At 38.7% G+C, this 25936-nt stretch overlaps 1 protein-coding gene across 2 annotated transcripts in view; it reads right to left on the minus strand.

Moving 5' to 3' along the window:
- LOC114644099 (zinc finger protein 664-like) overlaps nucleotides 1-3342 on the minus strand; it is a 428098-nt gene extending 424756 nt beyond the window's left edge. Inside the window, exon 1 of one of the 2 annotated variants that reach the window (XR_007933943.1) lies at nucleotides 3246-3333. The gene's annotated coding sequence lies outside the window, so the exon portion shown is untranslated. Of the gene's footprint in view, nucleotides 1-3245 lie in introns of both variants that reach the window. The other variant, XM_051921628.1, reaches the window with a different exon arrangement.
- Between the last annotated feature and the right edge of the window lie 22594 nt (nucleotides 3343-25936).

Here is a 25936-nt window from a genome sequence, read left to right on the forward strand (position 1 = left end):
AAAAACACTGCTTAAAATCCATACTAAAAATTAAAATTCAAAACATTATTATACTGTTGAATTACTGAATTCCAAGATTATTCAGGATACTTTCATTTAAATAAAAACTCTAAGATGTTTTTCTAACAACATGGTTTTAAAGTCTAGTTAATCACAGACCCATTCTGTTTGAATTGCAACACTTGCTATTACAAGATTTAAATTTGCATCATTTGCTGGTTAAAAAATATTACTAAAGAGCAATATTTAACAGAATAGTCAAATTAAATCAAAAAATCAAATGTCACAAGCTTGTCATTGTAACACGAATGTAAGTTTAATGTCACTGTGCTCTGTACAAGAAATAATTTTATAAATTCATTCACATGTGCAGGCCAAAGTTAGCACACAGGGCTGTCAGCATTTAGAAACCACTAGTCTAGCAGTTTGGAGAATGAAGGGGACAACTGCGAAGGCATTGTATTATTCCTGTATGTTAGAGATGAAACTTTCCTTTCCATTCCTTGTTTGGAAACCAAGGAATGGCCTTCATGTGGAGGAACGAGTATAAAAAGGCTTGGACAACAGACACTTTTATCCAGAAAATCCTTTCAGCGCAGTGACGAAAATGACAAATTATACACAAAATGTTGTCATGGCTTCCTTCCATCTGTTATGTCGCGTAAATCGTCATTAAAGAAAGCCAAGTTATTTCCAAGTGATTTGTACCACCGTATCACTATGGATGGGATGTCGCCTTTTACAGTATATCTATATAGTTTCTAGTTACTTAAAATGAACTTAAAAGAACTTATTCCAATTAGGGAGCTATTGCTTCTAAAAGCTTCTGTGCCCTGCGGTGCGCTGGCGCCCTGCCCGGGGTTTGTTTCCTGCCTTGCAGCCTGTGTTGGCTGGGATTGGCTCCAGCAGACCCCCGTGACCCTGTAGTTAGGATATAGCGGGTTGGATAATGGATGGAAGGATGCTTCTAAAAGAAAACAGTTATGCTTTAATTTTCTAAATCTGCCCCTTCTTTTTTACCAGCATTGAAGCTTCAAGTGTGAAATCGAAATTGTCAGTTCAACATTTATCCTTTATTTCAGAACTCCTGTTAAGCAGCATTTATTTAACTGCTTTAGATGTTTCTTACAAAAGTAAAGACACCTTGTTATTGTTTGTGCTTGTGTATAAATCCAGGATTAGAAAATGACCTGTCGTCACACATGTGACTAGGGATCACCTGCAGAGATTTGTTCAGGTGAGAAATACACCCCAGGATGAGAGGGAGTGCTGCTGCTAACTATCTCCTCTTCTTTATCTACAATGGAAAGAGACGCCCAGCCGAGGAGTCACCACACCCTCAGCTCTTATCTGGTTAGAAGAAGAAGGAGGCCATCTTGTACAGTTGTGTGTCAACAGTATTCACTACTTTGATTGAACATTCAATACTGTTAGGATCCTGGAATTTTGTTAAATAGTTAATGTTAAGGAAGGTTTGTACAATTTAGGCCTCAGGATTATGTTAATAAACAGGGGCATATGAAGGAGGAACTTACAATCGCTAGTCAACTTGTCTAATGTGAAACTGCAACAAGCTTACAAAATTCAAAACCATTATTCAAGTCACAGCCTTCATTTACATAATCTTAGTGAGATGGAGGCAGTTGGCGGTGTGTCCCTGTAAAGATGGCCGCCTAATGTGAGACACCCAATGTCTGACTTCAACTAGCCTGCGACTCACTAAGATAAATTTAAACAGGTTTGATTTTGTTTTTAGTCTTAGGGGCAGACTGTGTGTGCAGGAGAGCAGACAACCAGTGAATGTTTCCCTGAAGTAGAAGGCATAGAGTTAAGTGAAGAGGAATAAGAAACTGCAGGTTTTGAACCTAACAAAAATAAGAGATGCTCCTCTTTCTGTTTCATGTTTCAGATAGCAAAACAAAAGGGGAAAAAATAAAATAAAAGGTGAAGATTGCTGCTGAAGAGCTACAGCTGTTAACCCTTTGTACACCACAGACGTCATCAGCAGCATGCTATTGGCTGTTAGAAACAGGGCTGAGCACGACTCTGCTGAATGGTCATTTAAATTAATGTGGTTAGGTGATGAGATCAGCAACTGTGGTTGGCAAATCTGACATGCTCCAGGACAAAAATATTCTTCAAAACAACTGTCATTATCAACAACTTTGAAACAAGTTTCAAGTTTATCAGCTTCATCTTGTTAAAGTACACTCTGCACACATCACACATATTTTAGTACTTAACACATTAATAAACTCCTATTAAACAGCAGCACCTCCCAGTATTGTGAGATTGGCACGGTGGAGGCCTTGTGTGCCTCAGTCTTTCTTAACGCTCCATTTGTGCTTCTGACGGGCCAGTTTGCTATTGGTAACCCTAAAAGGGGGTGGGGACCAGAGTAAAAGCGGCTCATTATTGACCTTCATGAATTCTCTAATTAAATGAAAGTTGGTCTTGTGCAGAAGATGGATGCCAGTCCTGACAGTTCACCTAAGAGCGGCACAAAGAGGTGACCCACACAGCCCACCTCACCACCCTGGTCCAGTGCAAAACAAAAACAAACAGAAATTATTGGGGTATAGGACGAAAACCAGAGTACCTGTACAGGGCAGGAGCCAGCTATAGACCATCATAGGGTACACTCACATTCAAATCCACAACCACACCAAGACAAGTTAGATTTGCCAGGCCACTAAACCTGAGCATCTTTAGAGAAGTGGAGAAAATAAGAATAAAAGAGCAGACATGGAAACTGCATAGAGACTTAAAAAACAGGCTGAGATTCAAATTCTTTCTGACACAACTGTAAGGCAGTAACACAAAGTTGCCCGAGGGACTCCTCACCGCTCTTTAAATGGCCGGCCGGTCACCAACCCCGCAACTGTCAGAACTGAGCGCCGCGGGGTGACAAGAGAAACAAAGGCAGAAATCAAAGCGTCTTACGTGTGGAATGGCCGTCTGCTCGATGCCGGCGATTCGGGAAGGAAACGATAAAAGAACACTCGGAGGGGAATGAACAGGCGCCAGCGGTGTGACTGGGTGCTACGAATTGAAATTTGGGACTCAGCCACTTGAAGTGAACTGCTGCCACGAATGAACAGCAATGGCACGCGGGTGGCCACAGGAGGATTCACTCGAGCAAAGTTCGGCGGGGGGCTAACGAACACAAACTCGCCGCGCGCGGTGATTCTAATGGAGCGAATGAAAACTCACACGTCCATAAAGCGCATCTCCAAAGTACTTACTGTCTGCCTCTTGCCGATGAGATTCTTTCTGAACTCGATCACACTTCTGCCTCAATTAACAACAGCCTTGAGACGGTGGCAGTGTGGCTTCAGGAGCCGTCGCATTGAATGACGTCAGCCTGTCTCCGATTTCGGGTCACGTGCCAGCTGAGCGCGCATACGCTGTAGCAGGAGAGAGGCTGGGTGGCTCAGTGTCCTGCTGCATTATAGGAGCCTATTAAACCAATAATGTCATCAGAGAAGTTGCGTTTGTCTGGGGCTGCCACTTGTCCGTTTGTTTTTGTGATCAGGAACTGAGTTTTTTTTAATAACAGTAAGATTTCCTGTAAATAGTTCTTGTAAAATTTAGTAAAGTTCTTCGTGTCTTTTTTGTTTTTCAATGCAGCAATGATACTAGCTGATTACCAGTGGCTTCGCTCACTGAGTGCAAGGGAAAAAAACTAAAATGTAGTATTTATAAAATAAGTTTGTTAATTACCAATGTTATTTTTGAACAAATAAAGAGCATTTACAATAACATAGAAATTATATAAATAATAATTATTAAGTAGTAAAACATTTTGATAAAAGAATTTGAAGAAGATATAAGAAGCGTATAAATTATTAAACAGTCAAACATTAACATTTCAGAAGTAAAGATACATTGAGTACTACTGTAGTGGTTTCGGGCAAACTACCTGCTTGACAACCTTGCACTATGTGCCTGTGATTTAAGATAAACATTATTCTGAGAAATGTGGACGCTGCCTTTCCGTGCTTAACTGGCAGAAGGTCCAAAGAATTGCCAAGTCCAATACTTAACATGAAGAGGTCGGTACATCTTTTTAGATGTAACCCTCCATCTTCTTAAAAGAATTCATCACAAAAGCAACCTTGAATGTTGCGGGGTTTTAGTGACCCGAATTCATCTTAAGGGACAGTAAGTAGCCATGCACCGCAATTTAGCAAGAGAGTCCCGCTTCGATAGCGCCGATTACATTCATTCGCAAAGATTTCCACTGTCCCAGTATCCGACGGGGCACTTGAAGTGTGACAAACAGCGAGAAGAGAGGACTCTGCCCGAAACTGCGAAGCTGTTGACCAGGAGGAAAAGGCCAACATTCCGCGCCTCCCAGCGTCCACTTTGTTCTTACGACCCCTCGCCGCTGAAGGTGGTCTCGTGTTCACATTGTTCACAGCTCGGCGCAGTTAAAAAGTAGAAAGACGCAAAGCTGTTTTCTTCATCTCTTCTACTATCAAGTACTGCAAATTAAAACAAGTTACAACGTGACAGTTTTCTCTGTGAGAAAGCGTCTGGCGGCGGACGGCTCATCGTTGGAGTCCAGAGAGGAGGGCTGGGAGAGGGCGACGTGGGGTGCACTTCTTTCCTCATAACTCATCCCCTGTAGCTCTGAATCAGCCGAGTTGCTCTTCTCTGGACCTTTTCTAGAGCTGCCATGTCCTTTTTGTAGCCTGGAGAACAAAACTGCACTCCCGGCCTATTAAGATGGCGGTCTGCTGGCCACTTGCAGTCCAGAAGCAACCTCTGATTGTCCAACCAGAAACGCAGAGACAAACTGAGTAAAACACCTTTTGTAAGCCTTCAGAAATCCCTCCATAAATTCCTACAATACTACAGAACATGAATGCAACAGTCTGTGTAGCCCAGCAACATTCAGCCCAGCGTTTGTGTGTCTAGAGGTGGGGTTAGCAGTCTATGATACTGTGACCACCTGTCCAACTTAAGGTTCACATTCTTTGATTTTTAGAAATTTCATATTTGTAATTTTAAACTATCAGGCACAATATTATGTAGTACAGTTCACCAGTGCAAGTGGCACAATGGTAGCTTCACTGATGCACATTAAGGAGATCATGGGTTCGTGTCCTGGGACCTCCTTGTGTAGAGTTTGCAAAGCAGTGAGAGTTGTAAGTAAAGCACTATTTAAATGTAAAGAATTGTTTTTGTAATTATACCTAACGATTTGTCAATTTAAATTTCTAAAACGTTATGTGTTTTCACCAAATAAACAAACATGTAGCGCTAGGACTCACGGCCTCTGTGTTCCTTCACAGTCCTTCAGACTTGATCCGAAAGCAATGTATGCGTACTGCCACCTTTATGTTAATAAACCGGTCACCACCTCCATGACTGTCTTTGTACTGGACACCACGGAGTGACAAAGGAGAAACAAAGGCAGAAATCAAAGAGCCATATGTGTGGAATGACCGTCTACTCAAGTTCAGCGATTCGAGAAGGAAACGATAAAAGGAACACACAGAGAGGAATGAATAGGAGCCGGCGGTGTGACTGAGTGCTACAAACTAAAATTTGGGACTCAGCCACGTGAAGTGAACCGCAGATACCAATGAACAGCAGCGGTAGGCGGGTGGGCACAGGGGGATTCCAGTCACTCAGGTGGTGATTTAAACAAACCTCCTGTGTGTCCCCTCAGAGTGCAGTAGTCGTTGTATTCACGTGTGTTAGTTGCTGTTATCACTTATCATGGCTTTGTGAGCTAAGAGCTTTGAGAGCAGTGACAGTGCTTGTCTAATCTGATAAATACACTTTGTGATGTGCCTGGGTCATATATGACTAAAATATTTATTTTATTTTAAAAGGGAAACAAATGTTATTGCTAATATTGTGCACTATTTTTGATTTTATGAACTTTGAGATACACCTGGGTCAGATGTGAGCAAAATGTTTATATTTTTAAATTACAAAAGTTGAAAAAAAAAAAGCAGTATTGCTACTTCAGATTCTGTTCAATTGTAGCATTTTAATTGTTTTTTATGCTCTTTTTGATGAGCCTGTGCCAGATGTGACCAAATTTAAAAGGGTAACAATGAATAAACATGACTTGTTTGTCAGCACATTCATTTGTGTCTGTTGTTTACTGGCCACTGAAAATGCCTGGCCCAGCTAAATTTCTTGGTTTGAAAATCTGACACAACTGAATTTGTAATTAAATAACCGTGTTGTGCACAGGACTCCAGATGAGACCTCACCAGTGTGTTATAAAGCTGGAGCAGAACCTCCTGTGACTTGTACTCCACACATCAAGGCGCTATATAACCTGACATTCTGTTAGCCTTCTTAATGGCTTCTGAACATCAACTGGCACTTGAAAGAGTCGAGTCCACCAAGACTTATAAATCCTTCTCATAAGGTGGACATTTTATTTTCAGACCTCCCCAGCATTACACCTTGTGTACAAAGGAGAGTGAAATATCTTATAAAAGACTTACTAATAGGACTGGGCACTCTTAAAACTAATAATAATGGCACATTACCAGGTTGTGTGGTTCCTCATAGACCACTGCTCGACCAAGAACCGTTTCATTCTTTTACATATCAAGTGGGCTCTGTAAGCTTTAAAAAGGCCCCTGTGAGGACAAAACAGAACATTAGGCTACCTAACAGGACATTGAGAGGTCAAGACAACCTGATCTGAGCCTGTGGTTACTGGATGAAGGGAGAGACCTTTAAAAATCAGGAAGATGTTGGGATTCCACATATCAACTTCATCTATTTATAATTATTAATAGTAGAGCTTGTGAAACAGATATATAGAGTGGAAAGGCACTACATGATAGATAGATAGATAGATAGATAGATAGATAGATAGATAGATAGATAGATAGATAGATAGATAGATAGATAGATAGATAGATAGATAGATAGATAGATAGATAGATAGATAGATAGATAGATAGATAGATAGATTGATTTTTATTTGTCCAAATGAGATCTTTGGCTTTTTGCAGAATTTCTTTAAATAAATAATTTATGGATCTAAGAAGCAAGTTCTTTCTGAAACCTTTGTGTGGATTTGTAAACTAAAAATGGTTTTCCTATACAGAATCACTCAGAATAACCATTTTTACACCTTTATTTTTAAGCGTAGGGCTACAGTTCACATATGTGGCATGGCTGTATAATAAATACATAAATTTCAGTTCTGGAGTATGTATGGTTCTTCCTTGCATTTTGTGAGAAATTCTTCTCTGTATTATTTTTTTTTTTTTAAGCTGGATTTATATAATATGGAAATTTAGTTGTTAAAAGGTCATTCTTATTATAATTATTAATATTTTTGTTGTTGAAGATTTCACATTTGTATTCTTTTAAATATTGATATGATTTATTTGGGGACAACTGTAATTAAAATGTATTAAAGGTAAAAGGCTAATTTTGGAGTGGGGGAGATTAGAATTTCACAATTCCTCTTTCTCTTTTAAAATGCTGCTGGTACATTCATGATTATAAATATGTATGTATGTGTATTTTGAGTTTATCTTTTATGTAACTGTTGGTTATTCTTGCAGTTTTGTGCTGTGTACATACAGTATATTTGAACTGCTTCTTTTTCTGTTTCTTGTACAGCACTTTGGTTCAGTTCTGGCTGCTGTTGTGAATGTGCTTTAAAAATAAAAATTGTCTTGCCCTGCTTCATAAAACATTATTTTAATACATAACACTAAGAAGTGCACATCTGAGACAAAGGGCTGCAAAGATGAAGTTGATTTGCAACATTTATTACAAAAAAGTTAAAGAATATATAAAATAAAGAACAAGAATTGTAGGTTGTAACTGAACAATGAGGGACACGTATGTTTGTTACATTTTCTCAATAAACACAGTCATTTTCCTTTTTCCTCTCATGTTATCTAGAAACAGATGCATGTCTATCATATGTGAAAAAAGGATGATGAAGGGTCTAAAGACATATTCCCTCACCTCTTCTTCTAGATATTCAGATAGCATATCAGATTTCTGAAGGGCCTCCTCAATGTCGTCTTTGTCCATTGCCAGTAATGCAGGGAGTGAGATTCACCCTCTGAACACACAAATGTTCTCAGCACACCACTTCTCTGCCTCGGTAAGATGCTGAAGGATTCTGTGTTGCTGTAATATGTTTTATTAAAAAAAAGAAAATTCTTTAAATGGTTATTATAAAGCTTATAGCTTTTTCCTCCACATTTACAAGGAATGTAAGATAAGTAAAAAAAATAATGTATAACAAATTCGGAATATACTGTACATTATTAACATATTAACATTACTGCTTTTGATCACAGATTCTACAAGTCTTCAATGTTTCTTACCACACACAATTATTAACACAGCACACAATGCATTTCAAATGTTTTAAGGCCTTTAAGAGTTGTACTGGTACTCCAGTTTGTCACAAGATGTAAAACAGGCTTTTACATTTACATCCAGTTTTATTTCGCAGACCCGTTGGGGTCAGAGTGCAGGGTCAGCCATTGTACAGCGCCCCCTGGAGCAATTACAGGTTAAGGGCCTTGCTCAAGGGCCCAGCAGAGTAGGATTTCTTTTGGCACTGACGGGGATTCGAACCGGCAACCTTCCGGATACCAGCGCAGATCCCTAGCCTCAGAGCCACCACTCCGCCACCACTTTTAGTCTTTTGGGCTTTGACTCCTACTGGTTAGCATCTGAGACAAGCATTAAGTCTTTTAATACATTTTATTCACTATACCATAGGCATTGTAAGCCAGCATCAACAAAATGGAATTCATCTTTCTTATGGAAGTTTATAAAATGAGGTGTCTGTACCTGCTCATCAGTGCCCTGTGCTGGATGTTGGAGAAGGGAGGCGGACGTTTCTTCTGAAAGTAAAGATCTCAAACCTGCATTGATGCAGTGCTATGGAACAGAATAGTAAGACTTTTTTTTTTTCATTTCAGATGTAGTGCAAGTCTTTAATTATCTTCTGTCTTCTCATTAATGGCTCAATAAAGTCTAAACCTGAAAACAGAGAAAATAATATTTACCTAAGGAAATGTTAAAAAAGAACCAAAAGAATAAGCACAATAAATGACCCTGTCCTGGCTGTCCATTATTTCTGTACCTTCTAATTTTTTGTATGGTTCTTGGCCTTCATTTAGAAAGGCGTTTGCTCACTCAGTCCGATGTGAGCAGTTACTTCAGTGATTTCAAAAAGAAGCACTAAGTTTATAATGGTAAGCATTGTGACTATTTGTCTTTGATTTACAATATGGCTAAGTATATTTGCCACATTACCGCAGAACTAAATTAAAGTTATTACAGGAAATTTAAATGTCATTTACCCCTTAGGGCTGAAGTTCTCAAGTAACATTCTACACCAGCACTTCCTCAAAGCCAGCATGTCATTCTAAAGAGGACTGAGCAGAGTCACAGTGTTAAAAGGAGTTTAATGTTACAAAAACATTTATACAAACCATTATAAGCATTCATTTAAAATATCTGGATTTTGAAAGGTAGGCGTTTCTGGAACGTCAAAACCACTAGGGACAGTATACTGAAATAAAATAAAAAAATACAAATATAATAAAATAAACATAACACAAATATCCAACACAAATTGTAGAAGGTGACAAAAATGAGAAACAGCATCCAGGTATAATCCTTCCTCTACAAATACCACAATGAAAGAAGAGAGGACTAAAGTTGAGACACACCTCATTAAAACTGAAGGGGGCCTTGAGGATGAAATACAGAGACTCCATTAAATGGTCCTTTGGAAACCTGGACACAACATTAAATACAGACATACATAAAAGATAGTTACAATATGAAATGGTCACACCATCAACATGACAATTCCACTGTCATGGCTATTCATCTGACTTGGAAGGCCCTAATACAAGGGGTAAAAAATAATCAAAGACAAATATTAAATACTGACATACAGTAAACTGTTCATAATGTCCACAAAGAGGACTATTTCATTTATGTTAGGTAGAATGCCCAAAGGGGACTGGGCGGTCTCGTGGCCTGGAACCCCTACAGATTTTATTTTTTTCTCCAGCCTTCTGGAGTTTTTTTTTGTTTTTTCTGTCCACCCTGGCCATCGGACCTTACTCCTTTTTATGTTAACTAAGGTTGTCTTATTTTAATTTCTTATTTGTCTTTTATTCTTCTTTTCTTCATTATGTAAAGCACTTTGAGCTACTTTTTGTATGAAAATGTGCTATATAAATAAATGTTGTTGTTGTTGTTGTTGTAATGACTTTTAAACAAAAACAACGATGGAAATGGTGACTGGTGACACACCCTGTGTTACATCTGTAAATAGTAAAACCTGCCAAACAACGGAAAATGCAGGATGAGCTCAGCTTTTTGAACTGTATTTAAAAAAGTTCAGAAATCTAAACGTCACTATTGTTAGACAATGTGGCCTTCATGACTCAGGATGCTGAGGTCTTTTTGCTTTTTACAAAGAGGACACTTGGACTCGTTTTGATATTTAATCAATGTAATCAGAGCTGGTTTTATATTCTCTGCCTTTATGGAGAAATGTGACTGTGGAAATGAAGATAAAAATAATATGTACAGTAATACTCATTTGGCCCAAAGTGCTATCGTGCTTTTATAAATAGCTAACTTAACTACAGAACAATCAATTTAAATAAGATATTTAACAAACGTTAATGACGACGATAAACATAAATACCTTCCGCGCCTCCTGCCTTCCACGCCACGCCCCCATCATTCGCGTCCGTCCTCTGTCACGTCGCTTTCGTTGAAAAACTAGTAACGTTGATTTACCATGTAACCCTAAAAGACGATATTAATACGACTTCCTGCAATCACGAGGTAAGAATCCGAGTTTCTCTTTATGGTATTACTGTCGTGTTTACTTAAAAAACAGTTTTATAATTTATGAGTCAGGATTCGATAGTTAAAAGAAAGAGGGCATAACATATTTTTAGATTAAGGAAACCCAATACTAAATATGAATGCTCTAACTGCTATTATAGTGAATTCTATCATTCAAAATATTTGAAATTATTTTTATGGTACTTTTGTACTAAACGGCATGTCTGACATTATTTCTGGAACCTCGTTCAATAAAGGAAAATTCCGTTAATGACATTAATTTATTATGTTACAAAATAAATGATGATCAGTAACACAACAAAGCAATCAACAGGCATGAAAATAAAGGTCTAAACTTTCGAGTTCAAAAGAAACTTTTAAAATTGTTTATATTGAACAATTTTTTAAATGATCCAGCTTACTAATACAGTTCATACTTTCATTTCCATTGTCTGTCTTGAATTGTGTTTTCTTAATTTTGTTCTGCGCTGCTGGTATAATGTTGATAAATTTCAAGTGGAGTTATTAAACTTTCAAACGTTTACCTGATTTTTTATTTTAATGCATAATTGTTCTCCCTGGGACCCAAACTTATAAATATGTACTTATCAAAAAAAGTGAAGCGAATCTCTCAAATTGCTTAATAGATATTATATCGTTTGTTTTTCTAAAGAAATGCAAACATTTGCATTATTGAAAGTTGCACTTCCATAAACCGTTGTTTTTATTTATTTTGGAACTGAACTAACAGATTTTAAACTTAACTTTAAAAATGTTTTGTTTGGGTCGATACAATAATTACAAATCAATTTTTTAGTGATTTTAAATCATTTAATCGCCATATACCATTTCTTGTATTAGGAATTTGTCATTTGTTGCATACCCCAACTTACTCTCCAAACGGAGATGTACTTTTTTGTAAATAAGATTACTGTTATTAGGTCATCGGTGTCACTGCCTGCTCAGGATTCTTCCCATAGTGTGTTCAGCTGTCTTTGACCACTTTGTGCCTGCGTGTGTCATCGTCTCTGTTGTCTGATTTGGTGTAACGCCTGAATCCTACAAAGTGTCCCCTGGTCAGTGTCCCCTCTTGATTAGTTAAGGGTTTTTTTGATTCTGTCAGACCAAGTATTGTTACCTTAATAAATGCTAGCTTGATTTCTGGTTGTGTTCCTGCTGCCTTGAAACACGCTGTGGTGCAGAAACGTATTATAAAAAACAAAATAAGGACCCTCTAATGTGTCAAATTTCAGGCCAATTTCTAAACTGCCTTTTTTATCTAAAGTCTTTGAAAAACTTGTCCTAACTCAAACATTTCTAGATGAAAATAGTATTCTGGAAAAATTCCAATCCAGATACAGATGTTCTTGCAGCACTGAAACAACCTTGTTAAAGGTTAACAGTGACCTCTTCCCAATTAATAATCCTGGAGATTCTGCCATTCTTGTACTGCTAGATCTTACTTCAGCTTTTGATGCTGTGGATCTTATGATTCTTATATCCTGCCTTGAACAGTATGTAGTCATCCAAGGTAATGCCCTGAAATGGTTTAAATCTTATCTAAGAAATAGGAATGTTTCTATTCATTTGGGTGAGTTCTCATCCTCTGTAGCTCCTCTTACTTGTGGGGTTCCATTCTTGGACCAGCTATCTTTTTGATAGGCATATTACCTTTAGGCTCCATTGTTACCAAGTATGGCTTCTCTATACTGATGACACTTAAATATATTTGCCACTAAAATCAAAGCGAGAAAATACAGACCCTCCATGTGTGCTTGAATGATATTAAAACCTGGATGGCAGTGCATCTTCTTAAACTAAATGATAATAAAACTGTAATCATGGTGTCCAAGAGTTAAGAAAGTTTGAGTGTCTCTGATGTTGCTCTTGGACCTCTTTCCATATACGTATCATAAAGCTTCAGTTAGCCCAGGTGTGATCTGTGACAGCTCATTCAAACTCGACAGACAGATAAATTGTGAAGTTAAATGAAGCTTTTTCCAGCTGAGACTTTAAGGTAAAGGCTTTTCTTTCTTTCTTTGATCTTGAAAAGGCCATCCAAGCTTTTACAGCATCTCATTTGGACTATTGCAGTTCTTTGTATGTAGGTATTGGTCAAGCCCTGTTATGACACCTACAACTATTCCACAACTTTGCTGTTCACTTATTGAAGGCTCTCGTAAATGTGGCCATATTTCACCAATACTGACCTCACTTCACTGGCTTCTGGTCCATTTCAGAATTGATTTTAAAATTCTGTTTCTTGTTTTCAAATGTTTGAGTGGATCAGCCCCATCTTGCCTCTTGGAACCTCTTCACTTGTATGTGCCAACAAGGTCCCTGTGGTCTACTAGCCCGATGCTCTTAGTTGTGCCGAGGTCGAGGCTGAAGCAAAGGAGGAATTGGGTGTTTGTGGTGGCTGCTCCTTTTCTCTGGAATGGCTCTCCTTATTATATTAGGTCTGCTCCATCACAGGCCATTTTTAAGTCATCATTAAAGTCTTATTTCTTCTTGCTGCCATTTGACCCTGCAAGAGGTTGACATTGTTTGTATATGTTGGCTCACGTACATTCAGGATTATAAATATGTACTGTATATATGGGTATTTTAAGTTTATCTTTTATGTAATGTCTGGTTATTCTTGCAGTTTTGTGATGTGTACATACGGTGTATTTGAACTGCTTCTTTTACCCTTTCTTGTACAGCACTTTGGTTCAGTTCTGGCTGCTGTTGTAAATGTGGTTTTTAAATAAATATTGCCTTGCCCTGCTTTATAAAACATTATTTTAATACATAACACTAAGACAATGGACTGTAAAGATGAAGTTGGTTTGAAACATTTATTACAAAAAAGTTAAAGAATATATAAAATATAGAACAAGAATTGTAAGTTGTAACTGAACAATGAGGGACATGTATGTTTGTTACATTTTCTCACAAAACTCAGTCATTTTCCTGTTTCCTCTCACGTTATCTAAAAACAGATGCATGTCTTCCATATGTGAAAAAAATATGTCTAAAGACATATTCTCTCTCCTCTTCTTCTGGAAATTCAGATAGCAAATCAGATTTCTGAAGGGCCTCCTCAGTGAGTCTTTGTCCATCGACAGTAATGCAGGGAGTGAGATTCGCCCTCTGAACACAGAAATGTTCTCAGCGCACCACTTCTGTGCCTCGGTGAAATGCTGAAGGATTCCATGCTGCTGTAATACATTATATTAAAAAAGAAAGAAAGGAAATTCTTTAAATGGTCATCATAAAGCTCATAGCCTTTTACTCCACATTTACAAGGAATGTAAGGAAAGTAAAAAAAATAATGTACAGCAAATTTAATATACATTATTAACATTGCTGCTTTTGATCACAGATTCTACAAGTCTTCAATGTTTCTTAAAATACACTATTATTAATACAGCACACAATGTATTTCAAATGTTTTAAGGCCTTTAATAGTTGTACTAGTACTACAGTTTGTCAGAAGATATAAAACAGGCTTTAAGTCTTTTGGGCTTTGACTCCTACTGGTTAGCGATTAACAGTCGGCATCTGAGACAAGCATTAAGTCTTTTTATACAGTTTATTCACTATACCACAGGCATTGTAAGCCAGTATCAACAAAATGGAATTTATCTTTCTTATGGAAGTTTATAAAATGATGTGTCTGTACCTGCTCATCAGTGCCCTGTGCTGGATGTTGGAGAAGGGAGGCGGACGTTTCTTCTGAAAGAAAAAATCTGAAATCTGCAGAATGCAGTGCTATGGAACAGAATAGCAAGACATTTGTTCATTTCAGATGTAGTGCCAAGTCTTTACTCTGTTTTCTCATTAATGGCTCAATAAAGTCTAAACCTAAAAACATAGAAAATAATATTTACCTAAGGAAATGTTAAAAAAGAACCAAAAGAATAAGCACAAAAAATGACCCTGTCCTGGCTGTCCATTATTTCTGTACCTTCTAATTTTTTGTTTGGTTCTTGGCCTTCATTTAGAAAGGCGTTTGCTCGCTCAGTCCGATGTGAGCAGTTACTTCAGTGATTTCAAAAAGAAGCACTAAGTTTATAATGGTAAGCATTGTGACTATTTGTCTTTGATTTACAATATGGCTAAGTATATTTGCCATATTGCTCCAGAACTAAATTAGAGTTATTAAAGGAAATTTAAATTTCATTTACCCCTTGGTGCTGGAGTTCTCAAGTAACATTCTACACCAGCACTTCCTCAAAGCCAGCATGTCATTCTAAAGAGGACTGAGCAGAGTCACGTTGTTAAAAGGAGTTTAATGTTACAAAAATATTTATGCAAACCATTATAAACATACATTTAAATGATCTGGATTTTGAAAGGTAGGCGTTTCTGGAACTTCAAAACCACTATGGACAGTATGTTGAAATTAAAAAAAAACAAATATAATAAAATAAGTTAAACATAACACAAATATCCAGCACAAATTGTAGAAGGTGACAAAAATCGGAACCAGCAACCAGATATAATCCTCCCTCTACAAATACTACAATGAAAGAAGAGAGGACTAAAGTTGAGACACAACTCATTAAAACTGAAGGGGGCCTCGAAGATGAAATACAGAGACACCACAAAATAGTCCTTTGGAAACCTGGACACAACATTAAATACAGACATAAAAAAAATGATAGTTACAATATGAAATGGTCATACCATCAACATGGAAATTCCACAGCCATGGCTATTCATTTGGCTTGGAAGGCCGTAATCCATCCATCCATCCATTATCCAACCCGCTATATCCTAACTACAGGGTCACGGGGGTCTGCTGGAGGCAATACCAGTCCACCACAGGGCGCACACACACCAAGCACACACCAACACACCAAGCACACACTAGGGAGGCCCTAATACAAGGGGTAAAAAAATTTAATCAAAGAAAAATATTAAATACTGACATACAGTAAACTGTTGACAATGACTTTTAAACAAAAACAACAATGGAATTGGCCACTTGGGACACACCCTGTGTTACATCTGTAAATAGTAAAACCTGCCAAACAACGGAAAATGCTCAGCTTTTTAACATGTATTTAAAAAAAGTTCCAGTTCAGAAATCTAAACGTCAGTATTGTTTGCAAGCACACACTCTTAGCATACCCTGTACATACACTACCTACATACTTGACAATGTGGCCTTCATGACTCTGAAGGTGACGTAGCAGGATGCTGTAGTCTCTGTGCTTTTTACAAAGAGGGCACTTGGATTCATTTGGATATTTAATCAATATTATCAAAGTTGTTTTTATATTCTCTGCCTTTATGGTGAAATGTGACTGTGGAAATCAAGACAAAAATAATATGTAATACTAATTTGGCAGAAAGCGCTAACGTGCTTTTATAAATAGCTAACTTAACTAAGTTAAGATAAGATATTTAACATACGTTAATGACGACGATAAACATAAATACCTTTCATATTGTACACTAACATTGCAGATTCTCTACATAGCATCTCATAAATAAGTGAAAAAGTTAATATAGATGAAATAATACGGCAAATATTAAAAAGAAACAATACAAAAGGTAAAAAATAATTAAAACGATATGCTTAAAAATAGGATATGTCAGTAATGACGATAAACAGAGAACACTTGGATTCGCTATACTATATATAATCGTACATCTCATTAGTTTTGTTTAATGGATCTAAAGTTTCTTTAAATATACTGAGCGTTTTATTCTGTGAGTCCATACCTGGTTCTGTTGTGTCATTGTTCCGTGTGGGAAAACGTTTTCAGCTCCTTTTCTTTTTCGAATTAGAAAAACTGTACAGCACTGTGGGGCGGACTGTGGAAGACAGGAGGCGTGGAAGGCCGGGGGCGTGGAAGGCCAAGTCTGCGACCTGCAGCCGGACCCTTCTCGCTGACTGCGCAGATATCAATGACGTCATTACGCAAGCGTGACTCAAAATCACGTGACGGGCGCATTTGAAGCAAGCCTCGAAGCGGCGCTTCGATCTCCAGTGCTTCGAAAGCTCGACACAGTGTCGAAACCTGAGTATCGAGCGGCCCATCACTACATTACAGTACTTTGCTTCGGTTTGTTCGAAAAGTAGTCTACGGCAGTCTTTTGGTGTTTATTTTGTGTTTGAAAGCTAACGAATAGTGAGTGATAATGTCCGGTCGCGGAAAAGGAGGAAAGGACCTTGGCAAAGGTGGTGCTAAACGCCATCGTAAAGTTCTTTGTGACAATATCCAGGGTATAACAAAGCCTGCCATTCGCCGCTTAGCTCGTCGAGGTGGAGTAAAAAGAATTTCTGCCCTTATATACGAAGAAACTCGCGGAATACTTACGGTTTTTCTGGAGAATGTGATTCGAGATGCCGTTACTTACACAGAACACGCAAAAAGGAAAACCGTCATTGCTATGGAGGCGGCAGCGTGGTTTCAGTAACAGTCGCCCTGGATGATGTCAGCCGTACGCGACCATAGCTACACACGACAGGAAGCTATGAACCGCACAGTGAAAAAGATGATGGGGTAACCCTTATCTCATACGTACGTGAATATGTCACGTTCGTACGAGATAATGTTGGATTAAAAATTACAAACGTGCGCTTCGGGGCTGCCTGATTACGACCTTACCAAGGGTACGGCGCTTCAGTTTGACTCCACTTACAGCTCTTGTAGAGCGATGATATAAAAAGCAGACGGCTGGGCTTTTATTTATTAAAGTAGTGTGGGATGGTAGGAGATGGGTTTAACTGCAGCCTGCAAATCGTATGATGTGTGTCTGATAATGCCGACAACATTAATTACGAAATGCCCATCGCGTACCTCCGTTACACTATGGTTAAGATTAGGCTTGTGGGAGGGTAAGGGTTTAGGTACGTGCTTTATGTTTACAGGTATTCGTCTGCATACTCGTACGGAGCCCCTGAGTTGAAGCAGTAAAAAGAAGACCCCAGAGCTGTCATGGAGGACAGGCTTTATCTTCTCACATTTGTTCGATTCTGCTGTTCTGCTTTAACTGCTGAAATCAACTGGATGTGCTGCCACTTTGAGCTGTTGGTGTTTTTTGCAAACTTTGAATTTTACTTCAGTTTGTTTGACATCGTCATATTCTTTGCATCAATATGTTTTGATTGTGCACGTGCAGCCAGCTGCCCAAACTATAGTGTTTGCTCGACTGTTTGAAAGTTGTATTTGGTTTTCAAATAAATAAATATAAATTTGTAATTTTCATATCTGCATGTTGCTTTAAAACTTTAATTTGAATTAAACAAATAAAAAAAAAACAAACAAACAGAACCCAGCCCCAGTTGGTAGGACATCATAGAGTGCATTAGCGCCACCTACTGTGCTGGAGTCTGCTGTAACTTTCAACAAAGAAAACATCATAAAGTCCAAAGCCTTTTGAAAACTCCAATGAGCATTCAGGTTGGTTCCATTGACTTCTCCTCCATCTTAAAATATGTTTAACAATAAATTGCTGCTGTCCTAAAAATCTCAGTTTCTCAGATCAAATCTCCTCTCTGCTCCTGGTGCACAGCACGTCCCTCAATATACAGAATGTCCCACTGTGTTAGATAAACGCGTTTTCTACAAACACTCGTGTCAAGCGTATTCACTCTGAATAAAGAGCCACTCAGTCCAGCGTGTCTAAGATATAATCGTGTTGTAATTCTCATCATTTCCTCCCTTCTCTTACTTCTCACACTCTTTTATTTCCCAGCACTCTCTCTGTTTCATGAGGATGTCTTCCTTTCTTTTCTTTATCCCAGCTCTGTGGCTGAACTGATTTTTAAATGATGGCTTTTTCTTCCACTTTAACTCAATGCTGTCCCACTCCATTTCTACTCTAAAGGTGTTTTCACACTCGTAGTCTGCTGGCTTTGTGTCAAATCAGCAGAAGATCAATGACTTTCTTTCAGTCTCCAGTTAGTTCTGTTGAGATTCACACAGCAGACTTTCAAGTGAACCACAAGTCACAATAAGCGCCCCGTCGATGTGCCGTGGACTTTCATTGGGCAGAAACAATTTTCTCACAAAAAAAATCATCATGAAGGGTCGACAAGAGTTGATTTTGTGCCCCCCCCACCCCAATATTTGCAGTGATGATGTAGCGTGTTTGTGAACAGATGGTGATGTTTTGAGAACTACAAGAGGACATAACAGTGATGATTTCCTATAACACAGAAAGCACACGTTTCATCTGGACGACTCCACAGAAGATGATGAGCTTTGATGAGGACATACACTGATGTGACCTCTTCAATGTCATGTTGACAGTGACACTATTACAAGTGTTTACTCTCGACTAGCCTACTACATCAAGTCACTTCTCTACTCTCTTTAAGGCTGAAAATATTTGTTAATAATGTTCACATTGGGATGGTGTCGAGATCGGGGCCTGGAGGGATACCCAGTTTATCCATCTCACTCTTTCCCAGGCTATGTGGTGAGAGATGTGGAGGCAATGGTGTCCTTAGTGCCCTTAAGGGTCACCCTGTAGTTCCAGATCTCTGATGCTGTCACCTGTTGTTGCGACTTTATCAGGTGTAGTCACCTGTTGCAGGCCATTGTCACACAGTTCTGTGTTTAACATCCCTAATCCTGCTTAGCCCTTCAATGAAACTCCCGAGTTGAGAATATTTGCACCTCAACCTCTGAGACCAGAGAAATGTAAGAATCAAATCCATCTTAATATTGAAAGTGCTTAGCGTATTTATTAAAGTACAATTCAGAGTTAAAAAGATTTAAATGCAAAATGTAACTAATAAAAAAATTACATTCTTAAAGCAGTTGAGCAGCAATGACAGGCTTCAGGCCTTCCTCTCTATCTCTATCAAGGTGGTCTCTCTTTATTACAAGTCTCATTCTGTTTATATTAGAAATATTTTGTACTCTAATGTCCTGATCCTCCCATTCCTTGGTTGATTTTTCACCAACACTGGACTTTCCCTTCTGTGGTGGTCTACCACTTCCCTTCAGTTTGTTACTCCCAAATGTAATGGCTGAAAAGATGGTCTTCTTGTTCTACATTTGTCAGATGCCTAAAGGTAAACGTGACTCTTCAGAAGGTCAGTTCCCTGAGTCATCCAACAGTACAAAAGGAGCTGCGCTCTTTAGCTGACATTAAAATCCTCCTGTTCAGATCAGGGGGGTATTTTTCGTACGTGGATTACTTGTTTAGCCGGATGTAATTGTTGACGATTTGGCCTGATCCTGGATCTGTCGGTTTTTCGAAACTCATGCTGATGTGTTGTCATAGCAACACATCCTAATCCTCAGACCTGCTCGATGTAAACAAGGATTAGTTTACACACGTAATCAGTGTTCGTGCGTGGAATTCATCCAGTCATGACTTCGCCGTTCATGAATGAGCGACCAATTGATATCGCTACGCAAATTATAAGAAGAGAATTTCATATAGAGAGGGTTTGCGCGATTGGCAAGATCCTTTATTGCTCCCGGAGGAAATTCTTTTTGAAAGATACCACTTTAGCCGAGGGGGAATATTGTACCTCAAAAATTTATTAGCTCCTTATATTCGAAGTCAAACTAGGCGAAGTCAGGCTCTCACAACCACACAGACAGTATGCATTGCTTTGAGGTTTTCTACAAGCGGCACTTTTTTTGTATACTGTAGGCGATGCAGAAATTCGAACTAAAAGTGCAGTTTGCCAGGCAATTTGTAAAGTCTGTTTGGCTCTGAAACATTTCCTTCGGGTTTTCATTGTGTTTCCTGGACACCTGCGTGTGCAGACAACAAAAGAGGCGTTTCATGCCATTGCAGGTAGGTAATACACAGGCAACAACACCCACAGTTCAGTAAAGAATCTCACAATCAGTCTAACATTCTCATTACCAGGGTTTCCAAATGTGATTGGGGCACATGGGACTGATCAGAGTGGAGTTTGATCAAACATTATTTGGAAAATGTACCTCTCCTCCTGATGAATAATCAGACACGGTGTCTTCATCAAATATTTGACCTTCGTCAATATCTCATTGGTCAAACACAGGTTCAAGGGATATGACATTCCCTGCAACTGACCCAACAAAAAAGAGGGCTATATGGAACATACCTATGGCACACATCGATGACAAATACAGTAATCCCTCCTCCATCGCGGGGGTTGCGTTCCAGAGCCACCCGCGAAATAAGAAAATCCGCGAAGTAGAAACCATATGTTTATATGGTTATTTTTATATTGTCATGCTTGGGTCACAGATTTGCGCAGAAACACAGGAGGTTGTAGAGAGACAGGAACGTTATTCAAACACTGCAAACAAACATTTGTCTCTTTTTCAAAAGTTTAAACTGTGCTCCATGACAAGACAGAGATGACAGTTCCATCTCACAATTAAAAGAATGTAAACATATCTTCCTCTTCAAAGGAGTGCGTGTCAGGAGCACAGAATGTCACATAGATAGAGAAAACAACCTCTAGCAAACAAATCAATAGGGCTGTTTGGCTTTTAAGTATGCGAAGCACCGCGGCACAAAGCTGTTGAAGGCGGCAGCTCACACCCCCTCCGTCAGGAGCAGAGAGAGAGAGAGAGAGAGAGACAGAGTTTGTTTTTCAGTCAAAAATCAATACGTGCCCTTCGAGCTTTTAAGTATGCAAAGCACCGTGCAGCATGTCAGGAAGCAGCTGCACAAAAGATTGCAACGTGAAGATAATCTTTCAGCATTTTTAGACGAGCGTCCGTATCGTCTAGGTGTGCGAACAGCCCCCTTGCTCAATCCCCCTATGTCAGGATCAGAGAAACTCAGTGCAAGAGAGACAGAAAGTAAGTTGGGTAGCTTCTCAGCCATCTGCCAATAACGTCCCTTGTATGAAATCAACTGGGCAAACCAACTGAGGAAGCATGTACCAGAAATTAAAAGACCCATTGTCCGCAGAAACCCGCGAACCAGCGAAAAATCCGCGATATATATTTAAATATGCTTACATATAAAATCCGCGATGGAGTGAAGCCGCAAAAGGCGAAGCGCGATATAGCGAGGGATTACTGTATATGCAATGACCATCCTTTACCTGAAATGAAGTGACCACTGCATCCTGCCACTGGTTCTGAGGAGGAGCTTCCCCCTGGAATGCCCTCAGAAACAGGGCGATGGCCATTTTGCTGGAGAGCCAGCTCTTCTGCAGGGGTTAGGTCTGGACCACGTGGACCTCCAGCTGTTTTTTGCTTGTCTGCCTCCTTATTAGCTTTAAAATTAATGTTCTTTACATTATATATGATTCTTTATGTCAACAATTCTTTAAATAGTTATATACCAATATTTACCAGTTTGAAGTATATTCTTGTACTTCACTTTAACCTGTTCCCATGTTCTCCTTGTGCTCACATTTGATCTGGAATTATGACATATTAAATAATAATTAATCTGACACATAGGAAATGAAACGCTGCATTCAGTAAGTACAATGCACACTACTTAGCATTTAATTTGTCGGCCACTTTTTGCCAGCTGTCTTTTCTGGTCTGGGCTGCTTTTGCAGTGTTACCCCTTGTGCATATTAAATCTTGAAATTCTTCATGTCCTTCGAATAAAAGGTTTTGTGTGAAATTTTATGCGCCCGTTCTTTTGTCATTTTGTTGCAGCCTATCAAAGACTTGCTGATCATGTTTTCTAGACTCGATATATATGGGCTTTTCAATCAGTCCGGGGGCGCGTATTCATCTCGGATGATTAGATCCAGCTCGACTAATCTACTACACAGCTGAGTTTGAAAAACCATGAGTGTCACCGGCATTAACTTATCCAAGATGAGGCACCTGATCTCGGATGATTTAAGCGACGTACGAAAAATACCCTCAAGGACTCAGTCAGCGTCGGTGCCACCATTAAAGTAAATTAGGCATTGGTTTAGGGCACCCATCATAAGGGGGGGAAACCCAGCCAGCTTAGCTGCTGAACAGTTGATTGGCCTTGAGTGCCATTTTTCGATTGTTTGCTTTCTGAAGAGGTCTGTATTTGTATTTATTTCTAAGCTGTTAATTACACAATACGAAAAAAAAAAAAAAACAATGAAATGAGACAGAATGAGCAAGCTGTACATTCCTGTTTCATACTTCAGATGTCACAGCTATCTCCTGCCACGCACACAAAACATTTAAGGGCTTCGTGTCTCCATCTTCTATCTTTTCCATGCAATCAGACTGTGCAGATGTCTTGCTCGTCTTGTCCTGAGTAATTTTGTTTTGGTGGAGGAAGCTCAGATTTCTGACATGCAAACAATTGTAAGTTTCGAGTATTGTGGCTTGAGTGATACATTTACGCTTTGAACTTTTCTAATTGTTGTATATTGTGTCGAATCAACTAGTGATTCAATTTTTTTTTTATTCTTTGAGTTTTATTACAGTATTTCTGCTTATTAATACCATTCATATAATAAAGATAAATAATTCTGTTTAAACAGCTTTAGAGATAACATAAAAAAACATTCCATTTTGCCACCTTATTTAGAAAACTTATTTCTGTCAATTTATATCGATTGGAATTATTGTTTCCTTTTCCTCAAAATAACTTCACACCAGTACTGGACTCAATTGTTAAGTTTCCCATATTGACAGTCATGTCATCACAAGGCAGTTTTAGTATTTTGTGATGGGGGTCTCTCCATTTCATCTCCCACCCAATCCATTTTTTAGGCCGCGCTTTCACTAGTGGGCCAGTGTGGTCTGCTTTCATGACAATGTCCACTTCACATTTACTACATGATGTCAAAGTTAATGTGTCCACAGTGTGCCAGAGCAGCAAATGTAGTGAGAGGACACCAGCTGTGTGTGTGTCACTATGATGGTTTAAGATGAGGGCTTTGATTATCAGTTACACACAAAATGAATTTCTGATCAGCTCTCTATGTGGTCTGCTCGACCCGATCACAAGGGGTTTCTGTTTTAAGGCGGTCCACTGAGATCTAATGGTGAGCGACATAAAGAAGCTCTGAGGCTGAGTCCGCTGCAATGACTAATCAGATGGACTGCCATTGTACTTCAGCAAGGTGTTTTAGGTGTGCATGTGTAGATTTATTTAGATCACCAACTTTACAATATCATGTAGTATAACAACAAGAATTATTCCTATTTGTGCAACATTTCCTGTAGTTACATCAGTCCCATATTGGATCACAGTCATACATCACACAGACAGCTCCAGAGTTCACTTATATGTACCACACTGAGACCACCATTTGTAAAACATCTCAGTCCGGCTGTTTTGGTCCTCACTCAAGTTTAATTGGTGTGCTCATATCATCGACTTAAACAAACCAAACTACTTGGAAATTTGCTCCAGAGTTCAAAAAGAGCAATTAAAAACAAAATAAGAGTGAAAATGCTTTGAATTTAAAGTGACTTCTTCCCTAAGATGTCAGCTATGTTATTCCAAACAATAAGAAATAAACACTTATGCTTCGGCTATTCACTCTCCACAGATGTCATGTCTACCTCCAGACATGTCCAACTCTCTAAAATGTCTGGCATATGGTTAAAATTTCCCATTTTAATACTTGTAAGTGCTGATTATGAATTGGAACATGCAAGTACAAATTTATGGCGTACATTTGTACCGATTATTATAACTGTGGTCATCTCAGACTGTCTGATAAGCTTCATAAAATGTTAATCTGAAACATAGGAGTAGACACTGAAGCAGCTTTGTGGCATGCAATTGGGTCTTTTCAACCATCTGTAAAGATTTGAAGTGAATTCAGCTAATTTACTTTAATATAGTTCACTTCACTGAGTGCAAGTGTAAAATGCTGTGACAAAATCTCAATTACAAATGTTACTTATTACATAATAAATATATAAAGATGCAAAGTACTTTAAAACTGATTAACATAAATGGAGCCCAGAATTGAAAGAATTGTTGAACTGTGGCCTGGTGACATCCGAGGAGAGGAAAACAAAAACTCATTCAGTCACATCAACTGAGAAGACAAACTGGGGGCCTGTGATCAGTGAGAACAGAGAAAGTTAAAAACAAAGTCAGATGTGGTCAGAGTCCTGGAGACCTTGGCTAACTGTGTGCTCACCTGCTCCTGGTCATTCGAAAATTGACTCAATGCTGGGCCATACAATCTGATCAAAGAATCTTTCCATCTGATAAGTCCAATGCTCCATCATCTCAGATGAATCTTCATACGTAGGAGAGCAGCTGGGCAATAGTGCAGTGGCACCAAGTGAAACATCCAGACAGCTCTGGAGTCCCTCACTTTCTGTACTGCTGGACTTTCCATCACTGTTTTGTCCACATGTTCATTTTCTCTCCTCATCGCATGACAATACCACATCTTACTTTCCATTACTTTCTTAGATATCGCTCACACTTTTGTTGTAGCTCTGATTGTCTTATTTCATATTCTGTCCTTTTTTGTAACTCTACACATCCATCTCCACATTTTCATTTCTGCCACTTCCAACTTCTTCTTCACTCCTTTACTGTCCATGTCTCAGCTCCACACATCATTGCTAGTCTTACCAATGTCTTAAAAACCGCACCTTTAACCTTTACCTTATTTCTTTGATCACACAATACTCCTGAAACCTTCTTCCAATTGTACCATCCACACTGTAGTATATATTTTGTCTCTGCATCTAATTCTCCATCTGGGGCTACCACTGATCTTAAATATTTAATGTTTTGTATTCACAGAAATGAAAGACATACATTGTGCAAATAAATATAACTAGCCGACGCCCGCCGTAGCACACGGCGGTGTAAGAATAGGAATGGAAAACGGTGAGAAAGGAATTCAGAAATCAAGAAGAAATAAATACTCCTTGAAAGACGCAGTTTTGAATATTGTAGGTGTTTTGGTGGAGACGACAGATAATAAGTCGAAAGATCTGACCCTAAAAAAAGCCACGAACAACTGACCAGGGCTGAAGAGTGGTTGTTAGAATTATTGTGACGAGTAAACAGCATGTGGACATGAGGAAGGCCGCGCTTCTGAAATTCGATTACGTAATCAATAACAACCCCAAAAAGATGTTGTTGTAGAATGTCTGTAAGTAATTCCTTCATCTTAACCCAAAACACTTGTACTACAATATCAGGTCTGTGCTCCGGTCTTTGGCTATCCGACAGTCCATGTAGAATTACATGTGAA

Source organism: Erpetoichthys calabaricus (genome assembly GCF_900747795.2).
Source record: "Erpetoichthys calabaricus chromosome 1 unlocalized genomic scaffold, fErpCal1.3 SUPER_1_unloc_11, whole genome shotgun sequence".
NCBI lineage: Eukaryota > Metazoa > Chordata > Cladistia > Polypteriformes > Polypteridae > Erpetoichthys > Erpetoichthys calabaricus.